This window comes from Canis lupus, chromosome 6 (assembly GCF_011100685.1).
Source record: "Canis lupus familiaris isolate Mischka breed German Shepherd chromosome 6, alternate assembly UU_Cfam_GSD_1.0, whole genome shotgun sequence".
Classification (NCBI taxonomy): domain Eukaryota; kingdom Metazoa; phylum Chordata; class Mammalia; order Carnivora; family Canidae; genus Canis; species Canis lupus.
The window spans coordinates 65,936,026-65,961,563 of NC_049227.1; the positions used below are offsets into that span (position 1 = coordinate 65,936,026).

At 36.7% G+C, this 25,538-nt stretch overlaps 1 long non-coding RNA gene across 10 annotated transcripts in view; it reads right to left on the reverse strand.

The window, feature by feature from the left end:
• LOC111096433 overlaps positions 1-25,538 on the reverse strand; it is a 217,399-nt gene that overhangs the window by 53,786 nt on the left and 138,075 nt on the right. The window contains exon 2 of one of the 10 annotated variants that reach the window (XR_005361367.1): positions 18,448-18,566. The exons of the other annotated variants lie outside the window; for them this stretch is intronic. This is a non-coding gene — a long non-coding RNA (uncharacterized LOC111096433). The remainder of the gene's footprint in view (positions 1-18,447; positions 18,567-25,538) is intronic. 10 annotated transcript variants of the gene reach the window in all.

Here is a 25,538-nt window from a genome sequence, read left to right on the forward strand (position 1 = left end):
TCATTTTAATGTCCTTGTCTGCTCATTCTAACCTCTGCTTCAGAGCTGGGTTGTTTCTCATTGATTATTTTTTCTCCTCATTATGTATTTCATTTTCCTGATTCCTTTCATGACTGGTAATTTGTTGATTATATGCCAGAAATTATAAATCATACCTTGTTAGGAGCTGGATATTTTTATGTTCTTCTAAAATTCTTGAGCTTTGTTCTGGGATCCAGTTAAGTAATTTGGAAACAGTTGGATCCTTTGGGGTCTTGCTCTTAATATTTGTTAGGTTTAAGTCAAACAGTAGCCAATGTCCCATTTTTCCCCCTCTATCAAGGCAAACCACTTCTGAGTGTTTACCCAAGTCTCTGAATTGCATGGCTTTCCAGTCTAGCTAAGAAATACGCAATATCCTTGGCCTAGGGTGAGCTTTGACTACTGTTGCTTTTAATGCTCTCAGCTATAGTTCTCCTCTTGGCCTCCAGTAGTTTTCTCATATGTATTTACTGAGCAGGCCTGTCCTACCTACTCCAGGAGGACCCCCTACAGATATCTACAGTCACTTTTTATTTGGCTGCTTGGTGGCTTTTCATGTGCTTCAGTCTCCCGAGACTCTCAGCTCTTTTCCTCCCAAATTGAGAAATCTGCCAGGCATTGCCTGGGTTTCCCTGTCACACACTGCAGCCTGGAAATCCTCCTACACCAATAAGTTCAGACAATTATAAGACTCACTTCATATGTTACCTGACTCTTAGAAATCATTGCCTTTCATTCTCTAAAGTTCAAGTTCTTGAAAACTATAATACATTTTGTCTCCTTTTTCAGCTATTTTGACTGGGGAGGATAAATTTGATGTCCTGTTACTCCATCTTGATTGAAAACAATAGTCTTGGGCAACCCGGGTGGCTCAGGGGTTTAGTGCTGCCTTCAGCCCAGGGCGTGATCCTGGAGACCCAGGATCGAGTCCCATGTCAGGCTTCTTGCATGGAGCCTGCTTCTCCCTCTGCCTGTGTCTCTGCCTCTCTCTGTGTCTCTCATGAATAAATAAATAAAATCTTAAAAAAAAAAAGAAAACAACAGTCTTCAAACATTTTAATACACAAAGTATGTTGAACTTTTATAGAATGCATAACTTCCTCATTAGAAAGAATTGTGGCATAAAGTGCTCCTGGTGAAATAATGACATGGTATAGTTTTAGCATTTACATTAGATAACTGATTTTTTTTTTCTTCTACCCAGTATCTATCCCCCCTTTCCTACGACATTACACCAATATTTCTTTGGAGATTCTTCCTTTCTGACTAGTCCATGTGGTTTATGTGGGGCTCTACTCCTAGTTTAAATAATCGAAAAATAGCATTTCAGTATATTTTACACTTGTGTGTGTGTCACTAATGAGGTTAAGCAAATCTTCATATGCTTAAGAACCATGTGTATTTCATTTTCAATAAACTGTCAGTTCATAGTCTGGGTCCATTTTTTCTTTTGGATCATTTGTCTTTTTCTTAACAATTTCTATCAGCATTCACTATAGTTGAGAAATTGACCCCTTTGTCTCATATACTGGTTGCATTGACCAATTGTTTGCCCACTGAGTTTTATCTTTGCTTAAGGCATTTTTATTTTTTACTTAGAAGATGATCTTCATTTTCATATAATAACTCTTTTTCTTTTTTGACTTCTATGTTTTCAATCATAGTTAGACCTTTCATACTCCTATGAAGGATTTCCCAATGTCTCATTTTAGTACTTTTATTATTTTTTACCTGACTTGTTACAGATTAGTTTCTAACATTTATTAACAATTTTCCCCAAATATTCCAGTCATGATGGATTGTTTTTGAATTCCTCCAGCAATGACTGGCTCACATCATTTATTATAATTATTTGCTTTCTTAATACTTTTATTTTATAGTGTTTTACGTATGTCATGGTCTCAGGCTAAATTATGAGTTCAGTAACAACACTAATCACAAATTTTCTTCCTTTATGAACACAAAGCCCTAGTATAATGCTAAACACAGAATATAAGCTGCTAAGAAATAGTTCTTGGTCCAAAGTGGAAAGAAAGGTATTGTGTTCTCCATCTTATTAATTCCTCAGCTTTTTTAAAAGTGGTATGTTTCTAATGATTGCACAATTAATATTTTTAGAAAACCTGAGTATATGTATTATAACCAAAGATGTGATTTCTTTGTGCTATAATAATCTGGTGTATCTAATAGCATATATGATAATACATGATATGTATGAAATGATAAATACATAATTTTTATTAATAATATTACTGCTATAATTCAATGGACTTTATATAGTTTAATTTCAACTTCATAATGACTTTCACAATGACTTTTTCTATGACTATATTCTGATTTCTTCAAGGTATAACACGATGTCATTTGATGCCTATGGTTTGAAAATCATTTTCATCTTATTTCCTAAACTCCTGATTTCCTAAATATTGTATATCTTAGACAAGCTAAATAAATTTCCTGAGTCCATTTCCCTACTTATAAATGGGAATAATAAGATCTGTGTTCAAAATTCAAGAATAAGAAAGAAAGAAAGAAAGAAAGAAAGAAAGAAAGAAAGAAAAGAAAAGAAAGAAAGAAGAAAGAAAGAAAAGAAAGAAAGAAGAAAGAAAGAAAAAAGAAAGAAAGAAAGAAAGAAAGAAAGAAAGAAAGAAAGAAAGAAAGAAAGAAAGAAAAAGAAAGAAAGAAAGAAAGAAAGAAAGAAAGAAAGAAAGAAAGAAAGAAAGAAAGAAAGAAAGAAAGAAAGAAAAAACACCTAAAACTAAAATTCCTAGTATAGAGTCTGGCAAATAGTATTTATAAAATGGTATTATCATCATTGTGAATATCTCCATCATTCTTGTTCCCAATTGCTTCTTTTAGTTCTTTTTTAACCTTTTTCACATGTATGATTTCTTTCCTTTTCTATCTTCTCTTCCTTTTCCTATTTTTTCTTTTGTTTTCTCTTTAATATGCTCACTTGCTCCAGTCTTGCTTTAACTCCACTCTTCTACTTTGAGTACACTTCTGCACTTCATCAGATATCTTGAACTACTTGGAAACATGGGCTTTACCTAAATGCTCAGTTTTGGGGTGGCTGTTTTGTGGGGTTTTTTTTAAGATTTTATTTATTTATTTGAGAGAGAGTGAGAGATCATGAGTGGGAGAGGGAAGGGCAGAGAGAGAAAAGCAGAAGCCCTGCAGAGCAGGAAGCCTGATATGGGACTCAATCCCAGGATCCAAAGACAGATGTTTAACTGACTGAGCCACCTAGGGGCCCTTAAATACCCAGTTTTAGCTTACTTTTATCTGTATTAGGTAGGCATTACCTAAAAGGTGCTCAAAAAATGTAGACACCCAGCATGAGCACTGAGTTTCCATTCCCAGGTACAAAAGGTACTCCTTCACCATGCGCCCCTTCTCTTCCACATTCCCCTTCTCCCTTTAGCTCCATCACAGATCTGAGCACTGAGAATTGTTCTCAGTGTAGAAAAGCACCAAAAAAGGCACCTCAGGTATGCCATGCCATGACCACTTTACACAGAGCTTTAACTGCCATCTCTGAAACTATCATCCTGAATAATGAATCATAAAAGTAACTACCGTCTTGTGAATGTTTGCTTCTTACTAAGCAATATTCTTAAAGTTTTGTGAGTGTTGTCTCATGGAATTTTTGACAACATATTCAAGTACATATTATGACCTATTTACAAAACCTTAAGAGATGTTAAGTAAGTTACCCAAGGTCACACAGCTGGCAGGTGGCAGGCACAAAAGATGTATGACTCCAGAATCCATGCATTCTGAGCCTCAGGCTCATTCTATACTTTAAAAAAGTAAGTATACTCACCACGTCACTAAACACATTTCCTCTCAAAACAAATACATAGTGAACATGACAGTATAGGGATCCCTGGTTGGCGCAGTGGTTTGGCGCCTGCCTTTGGCCCAGGGCGCGATCCTGGAGACCCGGGATCGAATCCCACGTCGGGCTCCCGGTGCATGGAGCCTGCTTCTCCCTCTGCCTGTTTCTCTGCGCCCCCCCCCCCTTTCTTTCTATGACTATCATAAATAAAATAAAAAAAAAGAGAATGACAGTATACTGAAGAATTGGCTTCGAACCTGGAAAATGCCTAAGAAATAGCCAATCAAATGACCTCTGAATCCACAGACAGATATCACAGAACAAGTTAAGAAACAATGTTTCAGTGAAACAAAATTTCCAGGAGGGATTGAAAATGGTCTTTCAATCCACTACAATATTTTACTAAGGGTACAGTATATTTTCCCTTCAATCTTGAAGTGGAGAAAATGTCAGCTTTGCTTTCATATTTCTTTAAGTTCAGGATGGTCAAATATTGAACTTTAGACCCTCTCAACTGATAAGGTTTCAGTATCTCTTGAACTCCTTTTATAGTATGAACAAAATGAATTTCTATTGTCTGTTGTTTGTTCTAAACTCCTGCCTATTTTTTTAACTCTGTTTTTAAATTAGTAATTTTCACTACCTCATGCAATCTTCTAAATTACTTTTTAGAGTGCTGGCTATTAATATTTTAGGTAGCTTTGATGTTTTACTTTATAGTCTTCAATTTTATTTTACATTTCACAGGTTCCTAGTTGCAAATAATCCTACAGGCAATTTTCTCACACTGCAACTATTCCTTGAAAGATATGCTAATGCAGCACGACACTTGCAATACTGGGGGTTAAGTTAATCACCCAAAATGAGTTGTATTACTGTCAGCAGTGTATAAAGACATCCCATAGTGAATTACAAGGAAGGCTAGCTTTAAAGCTGCATTTCAAAAATACCCAAAGCTAGAGATGAACAAAAATAAGCATTTATTTCAAAGTCCATTGAGCTAAAGAATCAAACATTTGTTATTTCTCGTCTCAAAGTTACCCAATATAAATAAAGGGATTCGTATCCTTTTCGAAATTTAATTACCAGGAAAACCTTTACAGATCGCACACTCTGTCTCTGGGCAAGACAAACACTGCAGAGCAGTTTCCGTCTTCATATTTCTCTGCAGAAAAAGGAAGAAATCACTATTTTGCTCTGTTTAGCTGAAGCACATGCCTATACCTAAAAACCTAGGGAGCAAATTGCCATCCTCTGTCCCTGAGTGAATGTGACACTCGTGGCAGGATCACAGTCTAAATAGGACTTTGGCAGAAATCAGGAGACAGTACATTGTACATGTATTCATCTATTTCATTCCACCATCCATCCTTTATTTGTGCTTTGCATATGGACTAAATAGGAGACCTAAGGACCTGCCAATTCTGTGACCCTTTCAAATCTTTGAAATTCAAGTCACTTGCAATACTATTTTGTAACAGTCTCATAACAGTAAAGACACACATCCACTACCCTGACTTCTTGCTTCCACTATTCCTGACTTTGTTCTTGGGAGAGAGTAACAATACCTTGCCCCCATGCCCAGATGCAGAGCCACCCAGCAGCTCCATCCTCTCTGTGCTCTCCTACGTACAAAGCTAAGGGCAGCCATCGCTGCCAGCCCTGATTCTGACTGGCAGCATCATATGCATTGCTAGTGTTTTTCTATATAGGCAGATTAAGGACTTTCAGGAAGCCTTAATCCTTTCTTTCAGAAGGGTACTTCTCAGTAGACTGGCTGCTCAGAGGCCAACTGAGGTAGAGTTCCAGGATGCATTTTAAAACAGCAGCAAGTCTGCACTTACAATGATCTAGATTTCTCCTTTCCGCCTTGCAAAAATATTGAAATAAGATTTAGTTACACTGTTGTGATACGCATTTTTATGAGAGAAGAAATATATTGTGAAAAGCACGTTACTTCCCTTGAAAAGATCAAGTGAGTGGGGAAGGAATAAAGGTTTACCAGGAACATAGTATTTATTTGCCATGCATATTTGATATGAGTTCATTAAATACGCAATAGAAGTGTCAACATAAAGTGCTGTTTAGATCAAGCTATGAAAACAAACTGCCTTGGTATTAACATTGGAATATACTAAGCTGTGGTTAAATATAAGCCTATTTACTATACCGTAAAGAAATATTTTATTGACTGTTGTTAAATAACCATCTATTTAGCCTAATTGAATTTACTTATTTTTTTATAAAGACTGATGGACTGAACACTATGACAGTGTGGTTGGCACTTTTACATGTCATCTCTTTGCCATTACATGGATTTTTCTTTTCTCACCCATTGACATTCAATAATTAGCAATTATCACCAGTCCGTGCCTAATTTGAGAGTATTTTCTCAGTCTCACTGGACCATTGCCAAAGCTATATCCAGTGAGGAAGCAAAGAGCAGAAGCATCTCTTTAAGGAACACTTGCTGTAAAACTGAATTGTGTCTGACTGCACCACAGCGTGAAAATCCACTCACTGGCACAAGTAAGTGTTTCATAAGACAGAGGAGACTCATTTGAGTCTCTTCTGGGATTTGAATTTAAACATAGATATTTTGGATTAAAACGCAGATACCTCAGGCAGAAGTAGAAAGCTGGGTACTCTTCCTGGCACATTGCCTTCCTGACGATCATTAACATAATGCAAAAGTACCAAGATAGGAGACTATTATTATCCTCATGTCTCATGCAATATGCAGGAAAGCTAAACCTGCTGTAATTAATACTGACCCTTTCTCTACTGGTAGCTCTCATACCAATCTTTAGGAAAGAATATCAGAAGAACAAATGCATAGTTAAAATTTTAAAAACCCAGGTTTTGCCTTACAAATGATTTCTGCCACTGTTCTGACTTTGATCCTTTGGGGCAACAGGAATAAAGGCCACGAGTACAGATGTTGCTGTCAGGATATATAATAAACACTTTACAAACATAAGGAAAACATCAAGACTTAGTCAAACTCATTTCTAAGATGTTTGAACCATGTGTCCAAACGCCATTTCTCTGATTAAAGTTAATAATGCAAAAAGGATACTTATCGAATATTCTTAATTTTACTGTTGCATTTTTTTTTAGTTGTCTGCTACTTTGTGATTTCTGAAGCATCTATTAATGGGATTGTTGGTGTGAAGTCAGAGATAGTAATTTTTAAATAATTTTTAAATGTAATAGCAGTGCATATCCTTCGTCTCTCCCTACTTGACTTTTTAGTTTAAAGGGTTTGAAAGGATATCCATTTTTCAAGGTTCAAGATTCAAAAGAAAAGGATATGAACTCTAAAGTGAACTTCAATCTTTCACAAATAAATAAATAAAATCTTAAAAAGGGGGGCGGTGAGCCTGGGTGGCTCAGTTGGATGAGTGTGTGCCTTCAGCTCAGGTCCTGAACCTGGGGTCCTGGGAGAGAGCCCTGTGTCACGGCCCTCATCGCTGTGAGTCTGCCTCTCTCTCTCCCTCTGCCTCTCTCTCTCTTTCTGTGTGTCTCTTGTGAATAAATAAAATCTTTTATAAATAAATAAACAAACAAAATGAACTTTGAGCTGTACTGATTGAATAGTAGATTCGAATTATATGGTTTCAGTTATCTGTCACTCTTCTTTAATTATTTTCTGCGAATTGCCCACTGCCACCTAGACTAATTCCAGGTAAAAAGTTTCATGTTATAGTTGGACTCTAATAAACATGACAATTAAAGTATCAAGGTTCTCTCTCTAGGGGGAAAAACAGGGTTTTCATGTGACTAGGCAACATACAGTTTTCCCCAGTGATTTCAAGCAAGCCATTTTGTACAAAGTCATTACTTTGTACAAATATTGTCTTAGATAAATGTAGACAAAAAACACTTCATCTACAATTTTTTTTCTCTTCAGGACCATCCACTATTTAAAATCTTAGTGAATAAGTGATACCAATAACCAACTAAATTGGTCCCAAATTAGCCAATTTCTGGTAAATTTTAATTTTTGTTCATATTTTAGTTGAGATAACACTGAATATAGAAATTCATTTCACTAATGAAAAATTGGTACATTTTTGCAGAATTCTCAAATGCACTGTTGTGACTGTTCAATACATCAAGACTGGCAGGTGCCAAGGAAGTGTAAAAATTCACCACAATCTTTTCCAATGCACTCCCATCCCCTTTCCTTTCCCAACATATAGCTCCCTTGTGGGGTTTGACTTCTCCTTTTAACTCTATCACCATTAATTCAGTCAACAAACCTGCAAACCCCAAGTCACCTTTGATGACCCTTCCTCCCTGGCATCCGTTTTGCTGCCTATAGTACTTCTCCTCTTCGATCCACCCTCCCCTTTGCCATAATTGTAATTCTAAAATGAAGTTCATATATAGCTGCAGGGAAATGTAGTATGGTTGAAAAGGAGAGGATAGTAGGGTGATGATAGCACTGGTCACTTTGTTACTTGTATCACTGATGTTGCTCCATCTATTAAGTTCAAAATGAAAATAGGTTTTTGGAATCAAAGTTATGACTTGGGGTGTAACACTTACAATTAGGTATTCTTGGACAAATTACATGACCTTAATAGGCAGTGGTTTCCTCATCAGTGAGATGCTTATAAATTGGACTTCCTCTTATTCAAAACTCAATTTCATGTAATTTCTTGTCAACCAACTCTTTTAAGTGAATAGTTTATATTCAACTTTTCAATAGTTTCATACAATCCATCATATAAAAAATCTAAATTCTATTTCTACCCCCCCTACCAAAACTACTCTTGTCCAAGTCATTCATAAATTCCTTCTTTAAAAGTCACCCATAAATTCTAATCCCAGACTCAATGGATAGATTTCAGCCTACATCTTAGTGAACCTATACTTGGGATTTAGTTCCACTAGCTTCTTAGTGAGTAATCATTCTAGTCCCTTTCCTGGTTCTCCACATCTTTATATCCTTCCTGGATTTCTTTTTTTGCTCGAAGTCTAATCTCTCAGGTTTCCATCTCAACAATTATTTCCCTTTACCTCTGTTTCAGATTTGCATATTAACTTGATTGGGGTGTGTGTATCTCTGTGTGTGTGTGTGTGTGTGTGTGTGTGTGTGTGTGTATCTCCAATAAGTCTCATTCATTCTCCTCTTGGATATTAACATAAAATTTTATTCTCTCTCCAAAACAAAAACCTACTATTCTAACTCACTCTTCATCAAGCACCATGTGCTTAATCACCTAATACTCAGAATTTTTTTCCTGATTATTTCCTGTATATATTACGTGCTTTCTATTCTTATTTTCACTGATCCTGATCAGTCCCTGTTATCCTGGACCAAAGCAATAGCCTCCTAATGCATCTCTCTGGGGCTTTTTCTACTTTGTGCTGTATCTTCCCTACAACAATAAAGTGATAGATTTAAAATCAAGTCTGACAATGTATTCCTCTACTTAAAATTCCCCACTGCTCATGACTTCTTAGTATGGTATGTCCTTATCTACCCACACAACTTCATAGTCCCAAGCTCACTACCATAAACATTGTATTTGTTGTGTTATACACTGTTATACAAACAGCTCATACCACTTCAATCTTTAAGCTTTGTAATTCATCTCTGTCTTTGCTTTGATTGGTGTCTCTCCTTGATATATTCTTCCTACTTTACAACTTCAAGATCCATTCTTCACTAACTCAGCAGAAAGAACTTTTCAATAAATTTCTAACCCAATTTAAAAAGATTTTTTTCTGTATCATTCTTACCATTGACCATAATAAAAGTGAAATTATAATTTTATGTCAATTCCCCCTACTGGATATAACCTACCCAAGGACAGGATCTGTATCTTAATCAATTTTGCACTGTCAGCATCTAGCATAGTATTATACACATAGAGACGATTCTATGAAGGCGCCCAATTTCAGTCTTGGGTAACTGAGTAGACGAGGATGCCATTAACTGAAACAAGTTAAATAAAGGGAGCTACAGGCATATGGAGCTAGGTTATGTATTTGAGACATTAAGGGACAATCAGATGAAAATATCTAGTAGGTAGACAAGTATATGAGTCTGAGGCAGGCATTCAGAAGGGATCTGGGCTGGAGATAAAGGTTGCAAAGTCAGAATTACGTAAGTGGTAGTAGTGCAATAAGGAAATTTGTGAATTGTTTTCTGTTTAAACTTCCATGCTGAAAGCTAATTATTTAGACCTTCTGCTTTAATCAGAGTCACTACTATAGAAAATCATTTTAATTAACTCAAATACTCAAGAATCTGGATGCTTGCAATATCCTTTGGTTTAGATTAAGAAACACAGTTTTGATTTCAAATAGACTGTTATATTATTGTTTTGGAATTCAGAATTACCCACATGAAGCTATTAAATAATCATGACAAAACATATCAATTGAAAGGTTGAATTAAACATTACTGAGTTCCAATAGGTATGACACTAAAGAATAAGTGCTGCTTTGTGGTACAAAAAGGTGGACAATATCCCTGTAATTATAACATACTTATTATGGGTCTAAACCCATGTTATTAGGGGCTATAATAAAATATGAATTCACTTGTATATGGAAAGGTAGTATAAAATTGTCCAGCTAGGTAATAAAAAGATCAAAGGCATAAACTAGATATGCATTTCCTTTTTAGTCCCTAAAACTATGAACAGGATGATGGAAACCTACAATAGACATATAACGGGCAATGAATTATATAATTCATTTATTTTTTTAAATATTCATCAAATGTTTGAGTATATGTCATTACTGTTATGTGTACTGAAAGTGGAGGAGTAAAGAATACAGGCAAAAACGCCTATCCTCACTGAACTGATAGTCTGGGGCAGAAGACATGTAGTAAGATAAATAAATAAAATACAAAGGATGCTAGATGGTGATGAGTCATATGAAGTAAGCTGAAGCATCAAAGTGGAATATGGAATGCCAGACAAGGGCAATTAATTTGAAATATGGTGGGCAACAAAGTTACACATTTTAACAACAATCTGAAGAAGGTTCAAGAGTGAGCACTATGAATATTTGAGTTAAGAAAATTCTGGGCAGAAGACAAAACTCTCAGGTAGAAAGATTCCAGGGATATCCAAAGAACAGCAAAAAGACTTTGTGCCAGGAATCAAGAAAACAAGGGGAAAATAGTCAAAGAGGTAATAGGTGCCCCTATCAGGCCAAACACTTAGATCCTTTCAAGAATGTTGACTTTTATGAGCTTTTATTCTGAGTGGGAGCCACTGAAAGGAGTTAAGTAGAGGAGTGCCATAACCTCATCTATTTTTTTTACACTTCTGGGGAGCATCATTATGGCGTATGAGCTAAGAGTACATGGTACAGATAAAGTACTGAAGCAACACTCCAGGAAAGAGACATGGTGGCTGATAATAGGGTGGCAGCAGAAGACATGGTGGGAAGTAGTCAGATTCAGGATATATTTGAAGCTAAACCCATAGCATTTAGTAACAGTCTGAATGTAAACTGTAAGAAAAAAGTGAAGCATTGAGAATGACTATAACATTTTTAGTAAATCAACTGGAATAATGATGTTGCCATTAGCTAAGCTTGAGACTACTAGAGGAGCAGCAGTTTTGGAGAAGATGGTGGGGGGAATCAGTTCTACTTTGGATCTGTTGAGGTTACTTGTTAAATATTCCAACAGAGATGGTGGGTGGGCCGTTAGATAAAGGAGTCTAGAATTTAGGAATGAGGACTAAGCTAGAGATACAAATTTGAGAGTTGTCAATACATAGACAGTGGGAGAAAAATACAGAATATGAAAAAATGATTTGGAAAAGTTATATAGTAAATGGACTAAGAAAATTTACTATGACTGCCTAGTAACACCAAGGGCCCACTTACCTATTTGATCATAAACTTAGAGTGAGACCAACAGCAAAGTCCAGGTGTAGGTACAAAATCAGCAGAGACTGACTTAACTACGGTTGTACTTATGCCAGCTGTGCCTTATGTTGAGATGGAATTTGGATTGTAAAAGGCTTACCGGGAAATGAAATGAAAGAGGAGGAAGCAAGATTGCAAAGAGGGAGCCGTCTGATACAGACGGATAAACTCCACTAGTGGAATAGGAAGCCCAATGGAGAAGTCCTACATTGGGTGGAAATGGCTAGACCTTGAGACCATCATTTGCTCAGTCATTGGCTAGAGTCACTGGACCACTTCAAGGAGTTCACAGCAGACTCAAAGCTGCTAAAGGCTGGAGACTATCAGCCAACTATATTCCCCACTGTTCGACAATTTCTTTCTCAAAGAAGAATCTGAGCAACACACTTCCTCAAGTCTACCAGACCACTCTTTTCATAACTAGGTGAAAAAGCTGAGAGTGAATGAAAGGAGGTAACCGAATATGAAATTTAAGCTATCTAGGGAAGAAAGTGTGAACATGAGATATGTAACAGACAGTAAAAACAGGAGAAGCAATGGATGTAGATTCCAGCAGGACTTAAAAGATTATTGGAGTAAAGATACTAGAAGAATCAAGCTGAGAATATAGGAAGTGATGACTACTGTGTAGAGTACATGAATTTAGGATTATGGGAAGGCTTTTGGTAATGAGAAGGTTTAGGATGTGACCTTGGCAGTGAATGAACGGATGCGCTCAGGTGGGAGACAAAATCGCTAAAGGAAGAGGATAAAGAACCGAGAGACTACATTACAGGTTGATAATATCACCTATAAGAATATTAAAATCACTGGAGTGCCTGGGTGGCTCAGTCAGTTAAGCATCCAACTCTTGATTTCGGCTCAGGTCACGATCTCAGGGTTGTGAGATGGAGCCCCACGTCAGGCTCTGTACTGGGCATGGAGCCTGCTTAAGATTCTCTCTCTCCCTCTCCCCTCCCCCTCCTCAAAAAAAAGGGCATTAAAATCATTGTGTCTTAGGATGGCCTTGGATTGAGAAGCGACAAGCCAGGAGCAAAAGTCTTTAAGTAATGAAGAGGTGTGACCCAGAGATTAGTAGGTGACTTCAACAAAGGAAAGGTGACAAAATGATAGATGACATGGGATTCAAAGCTGGGAGGAGAAAAGGAAACAGTCTTAAGGAACAGGGTGGGTACCTACCATACAGGTATGTAGTAAGTGGAGTGGGAGAAAAATGAACATCCACTTAGAGAGGACTGTGGAAGTAGCAGTGAGAACCCGGTGGCCAGTGAGAGGAAAAAGGTGAAATGAGTGTTCAAAAAGGTACTGACTGTATAGGAGATTCTGGGATAATTACCCATGATTTCCTCAGGGCCCTTGGCAGGATTTCCTGAACTAATACAGGATGGTCGCTATGCCACGTCTTAACACCCATCGTATAGAATCCCTCCCTTTAAGGTGGTTTTAATACTTTACTTTTCTGAAAATAGTTGTTTCATTTTGACATATGATATTAAATAGTTTTCCTATGTGTACAAACACATGTATCTGTGCATATATATAGTTAAATATTATCCCTTGTAATCATTTTCAATAAATTAGCTTAGAATTCTACCAAAGATGTCTTATTCCCTATGCATAATGCATTTGTTTTTCAGACTGAAGCCAATTTGTCAGATTCATTGGTCATCTTAAATTTACAGATGTAGCAACAGATTAGATGAGACTGAATAGAAAAGTTTGAGGGCCAAATCATCCGCAGCTGAGATTTCTATCACAAATTGAAAAGAACTCCGCGTGACAAGAGCTTCAGGTCTGGAACCAATAAGCACTGGCAAAACCAAAGGCCCAGATTCCATACAAGTTCAGCATTTTTCATCCATATCAAACTAAGTTGTTAAAAATATACATACTTTCATACATTTATGAAACTAAGAGATACAATATATATTAAACACATTATATGTCTTATTAAAATTATAATAAATAATCGACTTTAATAGGATTATAATAAAGCACTCCAAATAATTATACAAACAACATACAATCATAACAGTATTTGTATGTAATGTGTCCATTTTTATCAAATGTATTTTATTAAATGTATCATCAAGTTTTTTGAGTCATTCTACACTCTAACAAAAGAAATGACTACACCTAGTTATATTTAATAGGAGGGATTATTATTATACTGTTATTATTTATTTATTTTTTTTTTACTGTCATTTTTTTAAAAAATAAATTATCTCAATGTAGTATTAAAATAGCTGCCTTAGAAATTATGTGAATTTTTTCTTGGATCTGTCAAGGGAGGTATCTATAAATATTTGTCAAAGCTTGTTTGTTTCCCAGGCTCTCCCATAGTTTTAAGTGCCAATCAGCCCAGTAGGTTGGTGATGAGGAGAGAGGGAGAACTTGCATTACAAAGCAAATTCAGGGATCCCTGGGTGGTGCAGTGGTTTAGCGCCTGCCTTTGGCCAAGGGCGCGATCCTGTAAACCCAGGATCAAGTCCCACGTCAGGCTCCCTGTGCATGGAGCCTGCTTCTCCCTCTGCCTGTGTCTCTGCCTCTCTCTCTCTCTCTCTCTCTCTCTGTGACTATCATAAATAAATAAAAATAAAATAAAATATTTAAAAAAAAGCATATTCAGTTCCCAAAGAATATAAATCCTTGAAAATTGATGCTGACCATATTTCATAGAGTCTACAATGCATATTTTCTGCAATCATGGTGCCTTTTTATAATCAAAATCATCCTAGATTTGATAAAGTTTGTTAAATCATTAAATGAATTTTAATCAATTCAGCTTGGCACAGCAATTCACACTCAAGTCAAATTCTTTCTCCACAGCTTCCAAACAGATCTACAGGCTCTGACAATGGCAGAGTGAGCAACAGAGAGTCCTAACACAAGACTTCTCAGAGTAGCAACCCAAATATGAATATCCTTTATCCAAAGCAGACCCATACTCACAGAATGATACAAGCCAAGTCCAAGTGCCAGAAAGATGAGTTGCAGAGTTACTGCATACAACTAAGTGCTACAAGGTTCCCTTATCACTAGTAAAATCTTAGATAAGGCAATTCACCAATGGACTCAGTGGAGCAGACCACTTTTTAAAATTTAACTAATATTGATTAAATTCTTATTGGTACCAAATATAGTTCTGATCAATTTTACAAATACAACTTCATTTAATTCTAACAACAACACGATGAGGTATGTATTAATATTTGATCTATAGAGTTAGGAACTGAAGCTTTAAGAGGTTAAACAACTTGTCCCAAATTCCCTATACATGGAATAAGTGACTGGTTAGAACTTGAATGAAGCTCACTACACATTCCACTGCTACAGAATCCTCTCCCAATTCTACAAGAAGATTTATTGCAGACCCATGAGCCAAGAGAGTCTCAGAAGTTCCAGCTCACCCACTTCAGAGCATGAAAAGCCAACCATAGAATTTGAAGTTAGAATCTTTTTTTAAAAAATATTTTATTTATTTGAGAGAGAGAGAGAGAACGTAAGTAGGAGGGAGCAGCAGAGGGAGAGGGAGAGGCAGACTCCCCATTGAGCAGGGAGCCAGATGCAGGGCTTAATCCCAGGACCCCAAGATCATGACCTGAGGCAAAAGCAGATACTTCATCAATTAAGCCATCCAGGCATCCCTGAAGTTAGAGTCTTTAATATATAATATTTTATATATTATATATATATTATATATTATATATAAAATAAAATTATAATATAATATAATATAATATAATATAATATAATATAATATAATATAATATAATCTCACACAACATGTTCATCTGTATTCCCTCAGAGATCTCTCATGTCCCTTGTAATTCAATTACCTTTGGGCACATTGCAATTTCCCCATTATAGGAAAACACCCATTACATATCAGAAATCAGGATTAACTCTCTATCAGTTTAGAATGACAGTTATAAAATGGTAAATTATCATAGGAAGGTAAAATAATGTGTCCAACAAAGAAATTTCTAGTTTAGGACAGAATCTCCAGGACCTTTTTAGTGATAAACCAGTCTCTTGTTAATGTCTTACAATCAGTGAGTGCTAATTGCATGTAATACACTTTACTCATAATATTTCATTTAATCCTCAGGGCAATGAAACGGATAATGTAATCCTCATTTTTATAGATGACCAAAAAAAGAAAGACATTAAATAATTTGCCTAAGATGAACTGAGCAACATTTCTAAATTGGTCTTTCAAACCTCAAAATCCATTTTCTTAAACATTACACTATACTTACTACCTCTTGGCCCGACTGAATTGCCATAATGTAATTTGAAGGTGGGAAGGCAGTAACATTACAAAACCAGGAATTGAGAGTGAAGGAAGTAGGAATCCCTATAATCAGATATTTCCGATTGCTCAAACATTTTCAAATGGCATGTTACATACAGTAAAGACAAGTTATGTGCTAACAGAAATTAGCCGATAAAAGGCAAGAGTGTTGTGGAAAAGAAGAGACATTCAAGTAGGGAAACAAGTTTTAAAACACAGCACAGGGATCCCTGGGTGGCGCAGCGGTTTGGCGCCTGCCTTTGGCCCAGGGCGTGATCCTGGAGACCCGGGATCGAATCCCACATCGGGCTCCCGGTGCATGGAGCCTGCTTCTCCCTCTGCCTGTGTCTCTGCCTCTCTCTCTCTCTCTGTAACTATCATAAATAAATAAAATTAAAAAAAAATTAAAAAAAAAAAACACAGCACAGGCAACTTAATTTTTGAATTCCTTGAGTTTTATAGTGAAGGTTTAAATAAGAGTTACAACATGCAATGTTCTGAGGTTTTGAAGAAGAGAATTACTTTCCAAATTCCTTTGGAAGACATGAAAGATTATGGTGAATTAATATTTTTAATGATACTGAACAAATGTCGTTAGAAAATTTAGACTGTAGAAAGGAAACTTCTCAAGACTAAATACTTGGGAAAAATCTCAAAGTCTCCTTTCCTTGATGTGAATGATGAACTTTACATGAAAACATTTTACAGCCAGGGAGACTCTAGGCCAAAATTAGCAGAACATGACAATCCTTTGTAGGTAGTAAGCTCTTACATGTGCGTGTGGGTAAGATAGAGAGGGAGGAAAGAGAATGCTGTGAGGGGGGAATGGCATCTCTATACCGAGATCACCTGCAGACACAAAGGACTGCGAAGGCATCTGTGAGTGTCCAACATTTCCACATAATCTTTAGTAGAAAAATTACTCCTTCAAAAATAAATGAACCTGGAATTTTTTAAAATTCAATTTTGATAGATAATTCAAAATAGCCTGAGATGTTGAAGATCAAATTTTAATGACATAATAATCTCATAATTAGATTAACAACCTAGTAGTTTTGACAATCAAATAAAATAAAAGTACCAGGAGTGGGAAATCAGGTAATATCTAACCAGGACCAGGTTTGTCATCAAGAACTAGTCATGAGTCAACTGTCAGTTGATTTTTTTTTTTTTTTTTTGCCTCCAGTCTCCCTTCACACAATAAAAGTCAACACTTACTTCCAAATCTATTCATCTTATTTATCTGAGTTTTCAATAGCTGAAAAATTTTCTGGAGTAACCCCAAGGTAATGACATAAATGTGGTTCCAGAAAAATCCACATCCACCTAAATAGAAAGGATCTGCGAAAGAACACTTAGAGATTTTTCCCATCAGTTTGCCTTCCCATAACTTGCTCCAGGGATCCCTCCTCCTAGTGGCCCTTCTCTATTTTTCATCCCATGCTGCTGGAATCATTTCATATAATTTGGGGAAATGTTTCTAGCAGTGCTCATGGCACACTGTTGCTGCAGCTTTGAAAGACTGTTTTGATTCCCACTTTTGCCAGGTAGACCCTGGCCCATACAGGGGATATGAAAGTTTATTATAGTTCCAGGTCCTATCTCAAATTGTTGGGGAAAAAAATGAAGGTGAAAATAATCAGGTTTTATTCTGAACATACACTGCCAACTCCAATTAAAAACAACAGCTTTATATATGTCTTTTCCAACTTGTGGGAAATTTATTGCTTTCTGGTAACAACCGCCTACCTTCCTCTACAAAATTACAACTTCTAAGTGAGGAGATGGTGAAAACAAGGGGCAGGCTCCGAATGCCTTAATTTAGCTCAACCTGTTTTGTACTGACACACAGAACGGGAGGAGGGCAGCAACCTGAGAGGCAGTCAGCTAAGCCCCTCACACCGAACTGAAGGGGGAATCCAGCTGAAAGATCTGGAATCTACCTCAGTCCTCCCAGCCTGCGTCACTGGGCTTGTTAACCATGCTGTGCCCTTCATTTTTCTTTTCCCAACCCAGAACCAAAAAGAGGGAGAGAAAAGACAGAAGAAAGTTGGACATTATATCTCCAGTAGTTTTTCGAGTCCAGGAATGTAGGAATGGTGCTAAAAGAAAATCCAATCCAGAGTACCTTTAACTACAGAAAAAAAAGAAAAAAAATCTTGTCTCCACAGCCTCCCCGCACACCAGACAACATCAGTGTCATTATTTGATGAAGACATCATTCTACCATCCATAAGAGTGCTGGAGGTGACTGGTAATAATTAATATATCTCTTCAATTACAGCCTCTGACAATATTACTGATAGGCATGTCATGGGTAACGTTACATAACAAAAGATATGCTGAAAGTATTTTGTTATACGACTATTCCATCACTTACATTTTCTACATCTGCTACTCTCCTTTCTCCTTGGATTGATGTAACTGCTTCCAGTGGCATTTGCAAAATTCCAGTTATACCTCTAGGACCAAATTTTCATGGAGCAGTGCTATATTCACCTGCAGAAATCCATATTCACCATTTCAAGAGATGGATTTGACTCAAGCAAAAATATCACCTAACATGGCATGCAGATGTTACGCTTTCTTTAAGTGAGGCCTGGGACTAAGGGAGTCTGAATTATGAATCTGTATTTTTTTATGTGAGAAAGCCAACTCTGTGCTTTTTGAAAATGTAGCTCTCGATGTATATTTGGTTCTCAAGAGGAAACTCAGGCATCATTGTGTATTTCCTAAATTAATCCAATTATAATGATTTCTATATTTAACGATGAGCCACAAATGTTTTTAATCATGTCTTTCTCCCTATGGTACAGCTTACACAATACCACTGCATGCAAGCTAAAGAACAGCACAAAAATATTCCTGTATACTAAAGAATACCTGGCAACTCAAGGAATTCATCCCCAAAGCTCAAATCACTCTCGGAGAGGGCAGAAGCCACAGATTTGAAACTAAGCTAAAGCCTGTCATGCTTGTGTTTTCTTTGGCTTTTTCTATCCAGCCAAACTGGATAATTCCAATAAAAAGTATTCACATTGGGGTTTAAAATTATGCCCTTAAATTAACAGGATAATTACCCATTTTGTACTTCTCTTTTACTCTAAAGATACAGAGTTTTTGTCTTATGGCTTCCAGGAAGAAATACTAAGAATTTAATAGATTAAAAATAGTATCAAGATTAGGACCTCCCTCCATTGGGTGCCAGCATCAAAAGGCCAGATTGAGCCAAAAACAAAAAACAAACAAAAAAACACAGAACAGGGATCCTTGGGTGGCGCAGTGGTTTGGCACCTGCCTTTGGCCCAGGGCGCGATCCTGGAGACCCGGGACCGAATCCCACGTCGGGCTCCTGGTGCATGGAGCCTGCTTCCCCCTCTGCCTGTGTCTCTGCCTCTCTCTCTCTCTCTCTCTCTCTCTCTCTCTGTGTGTGTGTGTGTGACAATCATAAATAAATTAAAATTAAAATTAAATAAAATAAAATCTGGGGTTTCTCAAGGCTTAGGCCTTGCGCCTCTTTAAAAACAAAACAAAACAAAAAAACATAGAACAAATTGAGGACCAGGGGTCCTACCTTGAAAAAACCAGAAGGCATCTGGTGATTCTTTTTATTTGTGATTTATATATACTTGCAAAAGATTTCAATTAAAAATGAATTTTTAGGGATGTCTGGGTGGCTTAGCTGGTTAAGTGTCTGCTTCTGTCTCAGGTCGTGATCTCTGGGTCCTGGGATCCAGCCCCACATGGGGCTCCCTGTTCAGTGGGGAGTCTGCTTCTCCTTCTGCCCTCTCTCTGCCATCCCCCTGCTTGTGCTCTATCACATACTCTCTCTCTCTCTAATAAATAAATAAAAATCATTTTTTAAAAAAGGAATTTTATCTAGAAGTAGATAGGAACCTGTAGAATTAGTTCAGTGTGTTCAATAGGATGTTTGGCAAGAACCAACCAGAAATTTCAGAATGAGTCAGGGTGGCATCTTAGTCATGTGTGCTCATTTGGAAGGTTTGGCTCTTTAACTTTTGACTATACTCCAAAGGGAAACAGTGAAGGAGTTTGTACTAGTTTCCTGGGGCTGCCATAACAAAGCACCACAAATCAAGTTGGCTTAAAGAACAGAAATGTATTGTCTCTCAGTTGCGGTGTCTGGAAGTCCAAAATCAAGCTTCCAGAAGGGTTGGGTCCATTTGAGGATTGCGAGAAAATCTATTTAATGCCTCCCTGCTAGTTTTTGTCCTATATATTTCTTAGCCTGTAGGTAGTGCATTCCCTACGTCTTCACAGTCTTCCTTCTATAACTGTTTGTGTCAAAACTTCCCCCTTTTATATGAATACCAACCACATTGGATTAGAACCTACACTAATGATCTCATCTTAATTTGATCTTCGGCAAAAACCCTATTCCCAAATAAAGTCATATACAGAAATACTAGGGGTTAAGACTTACATATCTTTTGGGGGAGACATAATTCAACGCATAACAGGGACTAAACTATTTCCAACAATATTAAGGATCTATTCATATAGAAGTATGTTTCCTAGAAAATTATTTTTTCACCATGCAACATCACCTGCCCTTGACTGAGTACTATTATATAGACAGATCAGTGATTCTCCACCAGTTGAGCACTGGGGAGAGTAAGTAAAGTTTAAGGAAGACGTGGTGGGAAGCAATAACTAAATATCATGGAAGAAAGACTTATACCCACAGATGAGTATCAGAATCAAAACTAAACATTTTTCTAAAAAAATGTGTTCAATATATGAAATATGAAAAAAATAATTATTTTCTTTTTTTCCTTTTCTTTTCTTTTTTTTAAGAAAGCTCCACACCCAGCATGGAGCCAAATGTGTCTTGAAAAGACCTGAGCAGAGATCAAGAGTCAGACACTTAACCGACTGAGCCACTCAGGTGCCTGAAAAAAATTATTATTTCTAATATTAAAGATAAAAAGTAAGCCTCATTACAGTATTGTTGCCTGGTGGGCATAAGTGAAAGATATTTATTTCTAGTCCTTCCTTGTCTATGCTCCTCCTATAGGAGTATCAAAGTATGGTTGGGCAGTGGGAATTTTGGAGAGTTGCATGCCATTAATTTCCTGTCACCATTCCCTAAAAACAGTAGCCTCTCTGTCTTGATTTAAGTCCTCTGGTTGTCTACCAGTTCTCATGGCACCCTTGCACACCATCACAGAAGCCCTGTGACATGTTGGAAATATTCACATCTGAAGTGTCTTGTGGATTGGGAATTGGTGATCTATAGCCTGAAAACCAAATCCTGCCTACAATTTAATTTTATAAATAAAGTCTTATTGAAACACAGCAACACCCATCCATTTATGCATCGTCTATGACAGTTTTTGTGCTACTACAGCATAGTTGAGTAGTTAAAACTAAAACCATGTAGCTCACAAAGCCTAAAGAATGTATTATCCAAGTTTTAACAAGGAAAGTTTGTTAATCCCTGTTCTAAATGTTTGCAAACTTTAGCTATGCCCAAGGAAGTTATGTTACTACACACACACAAAACAAAACAAAACAAAACAAAACAAAACAAAACAACCTCACAGCCATGTTCCTGGACTCCTTAATAACATGTAGATACTTCCATGATACTCCTCCTTGAATTTCCTCTCCAAAGAAAGGACAATAAAATACAAAGGATAATTCTTTCGTTTACCTTGGTCTTACTTTTCCATTAACTAATGAGCACAGGAAGGGGTAAATCTTCTACTTCTTTATTATAACCTATTCCTTTATTTGCTCCAGACACATTAAAGAAGAAAAAAAAAAAAACATAACCTCTACACTCTAGTAATGCATGTCTGGATCTTGTAAATAAGAGCTAAAGGAAATTTGAAAATGCTCTTCTTTTTTGTGATTATCTGGATATCACTATTATTGCCCTGTACTCACAACAGCCAGCCAGCCTTGAGATTCAAAGCACATCAATGACCTTATGGGTTCCAGGAGGAACCAATCTCTCTCATTCCCTAAAGCAATAATCTTCACCTCTCAGCCTTAGGAATGGAATGCTAAAAGGAAACATGATTTATACTGACAAATGCATTGGTTTAATATCACAGAAGTATTATCACAGTTACATCAATGTGCATGATGATGCTTTACTGCTCCACTGGTCCTTTAAAAGTGATCCCAGATTACAGTGCAGGCACACCTCTTAAACTCTAGTATCAAAGTATAAGCATATACTTGAATCTAACTGTACAGGAAAAAAGAAACTGCAGCATCCTCCTACATCAGTATAGCCTTCATTCTGGGTATTATCTCACTTTGGCTCAACTCTAAACCCAAACTTGGCAAACCTATTTCAAAAATTATCCTTTAAACCCCTTTACAATTGGTGGTGGGGGGGTGGTCAGGCAAATGTTTTGTCAATCAGCCCTCCCCTCCACATATATCTCAATAAAAATGAGACTATTCCTGCTGCTCTAAAACTCAACGGAGGTAAATAGGGCATTGTGTCGTATTTGTAATATAAATCTTCAGCTAGAGAACAAATTTGCATAAACCCTTCCTTAAAAGCTGGAAGGCCAGTCAATCTACCAAGTGGGAGAAAATATTTGCAAAACATATACCTAATAAGGGGTTATATCCAAAACATATGAACAATTCAAACAATGGCAAAAATTAAAAGATAATCCAATTTAAAAATGGGCAGAGGATCTGAATAGACATTTTTCTAAAGAAGACATACAGATGGCTAACAGGTACATGAAAAGATTATCAATATCACTAATCATCAAGGTACTGCAAATCAAAGCCACAGTAAAATATCACCTCACACCTATTAGAATGGCTATTATCAAAAAGACAAGAAAGACGAGTGTTAGCAAGGCTATAGAGAAAAGGAAACCCTTGTGCACTGTTGGTGGAAATGTAAATTGGTGCAGCTACTATGAAAAACAATATATATATATATATATATATATGAATATATCTATCTATCTATCTATCTATCTATCTATCTATCTATCTATATTCATCCATTAAAGAAAGGAAATCTTGCTACCTGTGACAACATGGACAGACCTTAAAAGCATTAAACTCAATGAAGTGTCAGACTGAGAAAGACAAATACTATATGATTCCACTTATATGTATACTCTAAAACAAACAAACAGAACAACCAAACTCATAGATGCAGAGAGCAGATTGGTAGCTGTCTGAGGCAGGGTTGGGGAGTGGCAAATGGGTGAAGGGGTCAAGAGATAACAAACTTCCAGTTATAAAATAAATAAGTCCTGGGGATGTAATGTTCAGTAAAGGCACTAGAGCTAAGAATAATTTATTATATATTTGAAAGTTGCTACGAGGGTAAGTCTTAAAAGTTCTAAACACACAAAAAAATTTAACTATATGTGTAAAATACAAGTTAACTAGACTTATTGCTATCATTTCACAATATATAAATATCAAATCATTATGCCCAAAACTGTTATATGTCAATTACACTCGATTTTATTTTATTTTTTTTAAGATTTTATTTATTTCAGTGGGGAGGGGGAGAGGCAGAGGGAAAGGGAGAAAGAAACCCACAAAGACTCCGTACTGAGTGCAGAGCCCCACATGGGGCTCGATCCCATGACCCCAAGAACAGACTCCAGCCAAAACTAAGAGTCAGATGCTTAACCGACTGTGCCAACCAGGTACCCCTATATCTCAATTTTTAAAAAGAAAAAAGTTGGGGAGCCAGGAGAGCTAGAAATATGTGTGTTTTTGTTTATATTTGTATATAACACCAGACAAAATAATGATAGCTCCTACTTACTGGCTGCCAGGAATGGTTCTCTACACCCATATATTATTTCATTTATGCCTATTTTATGAAGAGATTATTAAGTCTACTTAATAAAAAAGGAAACTGAAGGTGACTCACTTAATGAGTTGCCCGTATCACAGAGTAAATGAGAAATAGACCCAGGATTGAGCCCAAATCTATTGGATTCTAAAGAATAATCCAAGGAAATGCTTCCCACATTGAGTCCTTACAAGCTATTGACACTTTGACAAGATGTGATAAAACAAACGCTTTAGGGAAAGGAACTCAGAAAGGGTCAAATGATGAAGGAGAGTGAAGGGAAGGCACTTCTGAGTGGAACATAGATGGGGAGCAGATGGCTTAGAACATTCCTGGGGAAATACAGGGGCACAAGGGAATATCTTCATGGGAAACTGAATACCTCAGAGTAGGTCTGGCTTAAGAATTTCTTTTCTTATTACTTTTCCAAGTTATCCATTTCACGCACAACAATTTGCTAAGATTATTAGACAATAATGGCCTAACACAGATCAATGATCCTATTCAGCAAATGGAATTCCACTCCCCAACTGCTGTCTTTCTACTATGCATCCAAATAGACCAGCAGTATACTGATTAATGTTTATCAAGCAACTCTCCACTAAAAGGAAAAAAAAAAAACACACAAAAGCATGATTTGTAGTATTTGCCATTCTCTACATTGTAAGTATTATCTACTGTGACCACTATTCGGCCACCAACATGTCAACTCGATGTAGAATTGGGGGGAAAATACCCATGGTAGGCGCTTGGGAGATGGCATGAGCCAGCTCGACCATACCACTGACCCAAATGGTATCCTTCTATCTCTAAAGAATTTTCTTCCAACCACTTTAGCCCACATTTTCTTCTTTTTCAAAATCTTATGGCTTTAAAGTCAATGGCACATTGCTTGAAAGTCTTTATTTTATGGCCATATTATATTCCATGTTGTACTACAGTTAACTTCTGACTACAGCCAGCCTTAGGAAAAGGAACATCTGATTTATCTTTCCATTCTAAGTGTCCCTTTACAGATAGTTTTATCTATTTGAGCCTGATATGAAAAATGGTTAGCTTTCTTTTAGAGTTAGTTGTCAAACTTCTTAAAGGATAGAGAAAATACCTGATATTTCTTATTTCTCAAAGAATACCTAGGAATGTGCCGGTGGTTAATTAATACTTGTTGATTGTTGATTAATACTTGTTGATTGATTTTTCTAGATCATCTTCAGACCTTTGAAACTACTACAAACTACAATCTGCAACTACTGCATGTGTACTTTGGAAACTTGCAAAGCTTGCAAATAATATAGTTTTATTTGGTTTTGTTATTTCCTTCTGCCCCCACACAAAAAAAGCTCAGACTTTAAAAAGTCAAGGTTCTGAGCAACTCACTCTGAACGAAATATAACCAGTAGTCTGCCTTTATATTGAAGTCTGCTCACTGCTTAGTTCCAAACATCTCTAGGAAGTCTGCTCCACAAAGCATCTATAGGAAAAGAAGAATCTACAGATTCAGGTTGGATCCTCCTTGTTCTAGAAATGAAACTCTAGGGTCATAGTTTTCAAAAATTTAATAGCAGTTTTATTTTTATTTTTCCTAAAGAAAGATAGTCTCCATATAATCAGAGATATTTTCTGGTTTGTTCGCCCTTAAATCTCCAGAACCC